The sequence below is a fragment of the Thrips palmi genome, unplaced genomic scaffold (genome assembly GCF_012932325.1).
Source record: "Thrips palmi isolate BJ-2018 unplaced genomic scaffold, TpBJ-2018v1 HiC_scaffold_19, whole genome shotgun sequence".
Taxonomy (NCBI): Eukaryota; Metazoa; Arthropoda; class Insecta; order Thysanoptera; family Thripidae; genus Thrips; species Thrips palmi.
The window spans coordinates 14,648,550-14,651,059 of record NW_023144628.1 but is presented as its reverse complement, the minus strand read 5'-3'; the positions used below and the strand labels follow the sequence as shown (position 1 = coordinate 14,651,059).

At 45.4% G+C, this 2,510-nt stretch overlaps 1 long non-coding RNA gene across 1 annotated transcript; it reads right to left on the bottom strand.

Annotated features, from left to right (window-relative positions):
• Window positions 1-391: 391 nt before the first annotated feature.
• LOC117645873 lies at window positions 392-2,305 on the bottom strand. Its single transcript, XR_004587752.1, has 5 exons — window positions 1,809-2,305; window positions 1,285-1,435; window positions 1,024-1,200; window positions 764-938; window positions 392-675 (listed from the first exon to the last, which is right to left on the bottom strand). It is a non-coding gene; the product is annotated as an uncharacterized LOC117645873 (long non-coding RNA).
• Window positions 2,306-2,510: the final 205 nt, after the last annotated feature.

Below are 2,510 nucleotides of genomic sequence, written 5' to 3'. Positions count from 1 at the left end.
GGCCAGGTCGCCGCTCGCGCTGCCGCCGGCACGCAGGCCGCGCGCACTGACGCCCGCCCCGCACTGTTCGGGCCGACATTACATAAATGTCCGAACCCGAAACTAGCCCCACTAGCACACCATCGTCCAGGGCAAGTGGACGATGGTGTGCCATCCGAGTAGCATGGATCAGGAGTCTGTTCCTCGATGTCCCGACCGCGGCAGGCCCCCCACCACTCTCAGCCGGCGCGGACCGCCCCCCACTCCCGCTCCCTGTCCGGGACATCCCTGCCTGGACTGTACTTGTCAGAAGCATGAAGTGCGTTCGTCTCGGTTGCACGTACCGTTCCTCTCCGATGTACAAGAAATGTTCCTTTCGGTTGCGCGGAAAAAAAGGCAAATGGTTCAAACATTTGATTTTTTTAAAAATGCTTTTATTTAAATATGAGGTGATGTGACATACACTCATTATTACCTAACAGCTGTGACACAAATTCTTGGATTTTAGCTTCATTTTAAATTTAAATTTTATAAATACAACAAATTAATCACTGATTCAAGCTAAAATAGAAAAGCATATTCAACACTGTTTTAAGTTAAATACCACACACAATGTTCAGTAGGTGCCAAAATCAACTCAGAATTGAACCAAAATCAACAGTAGTCCAAGTTTCTTCCCACATCTTAATCGCTTGTCTGGAACAAAAATAATTAAATGAGAATTAACAACAAATACACAAGCTAAGTAGGTTATGATAATAATATGACAGTAAAGTGTACTTACATCATGTTAAAATGGCCCACAAAAGAAGATGTACTAAAGTTGTTGTCTCTTGGACTCTGAGCACAAAACAAAACAAATCTAGTGAGCAGTAGTTGGGACGAGCAACTAAAAAGTCATATTGTGGGTTCAAAACCTCTATCGTAGTCCAAATTTCATCCCTTATCATAATTGCTGTCTGGAACAAGAAAAATAAAAATAAAATTAACAACAAATACACAAGCTAACTCAGTTATGGTAAAATAAAAATAGAGTTAACTTACATGTCAACATGGCCCACAAAAGAAGATGTACTGAAGTTTCAGACTCTTGGACACTATCAGAGTACAAAACGAAACAAATATAGTGTGAAGTAGCTGTGACGAGCAACTTAAAAGTCAAATCTGGAGTTCAGAATCTCAATCGTAGTCCAAGTTTCATCCCACATCTTGATTGCTTCTCTGGAACAAACAAAATAAAATAAAATAAAAACTAACAACAAATATACAAACCAACCAAGTAGCTATGACATGATGTTTACTTACATTAAATTGAGTTGCAGACTGTGAGAACAACTAAGAGACTAGAAGAATCATATTATTAAGTTCTGTTTCTGATGCCGATTCATTTTGAAAAGATGTTGGGTTCGGAATCATCATGAAGGCAAAGTTTCTCTGCCGTCTCTTCATGGTCTCTCTGAAACATGTGAAATAAAAGATAAACAACTGATGAAATGGACAATGTATACAAATTTTGGATGGATAGCATTGGTGTCTTCTCGCGTGCAATGAACGGTTCAAAGAAAGAAAAAGGGACTTTGTAGTCCATAACCTCAGAACTGGTAGCAAAGTATTACAGAACGTCCAATTATCATCAGCGAAACTAGCGAGCTATGTAGATAACCTTTGTTGCGAGTGCCGAACACGAAAAGGGCCGGGAAACACCGTGAGTTTACAACTACAGAATTTCGGCAATAATGTTGGGTTTTAGGTGCCGACCTTGTTAGGTTACGGGCCGCGGCACCCGGGCACCGTTGAAATATGTATTACTAAGTACAAACAAAACTTACCTATTTATTCCCAGTTGAAGAGAGCACCCGTGCTTCAAATTTGTTTCTCTTCCATCCATTGTTCTTATCGGCACATGGAAAAAACATAGTTCGAGCGAAGTGTAACACAGAAACAAAGACAGGAACGCCGAGAGCGCGCGCAAAGACAAGACACAAGACAGTCGGAAAGAGGAGCCAACTTAATAACACCAAACTGCTGCCAACCTAACCGGGGCGGTTTATTTGAACGGTCGTCCGCGCCAGCTCACGCTAGCCCCTCATTGGCCGGCGCTGATGGCGGGGCGCGGGGAGGACGGGGGACGTACCCCCACTCCGGCCTCTGCTGGCCCTCACCACGCCGCGCGCGATCCCTGTCCGCTGCAGGGATGAATGATCATTACATGGCATGCCCCTAGAACGAAGGGTGTACTTGGGGGTCACTTGTATGGGACGTGCATCTCGCAAGGACGAACAGCGTACTTCCTACTCTGGACATCAGGCGGAGATGTAATGTCGGCCCGAACAGTGCGCTGATGACAAGCCCGCCAAGGGCCAGGGTTCGCATCCCGGCCAGGGACAAGGTGGCCAAGGACAAGGTGGCCAAGGTGGTTATCGCCGTGGTGGAAACGTCAAGGGCAACAGGCAGGTTGTCTGTTGGTACTGCCAGAAGCCCGGCCACTACCAGTCCAAGTGCTGGCACAAGCTGCAGAACCAGCAGCCGCC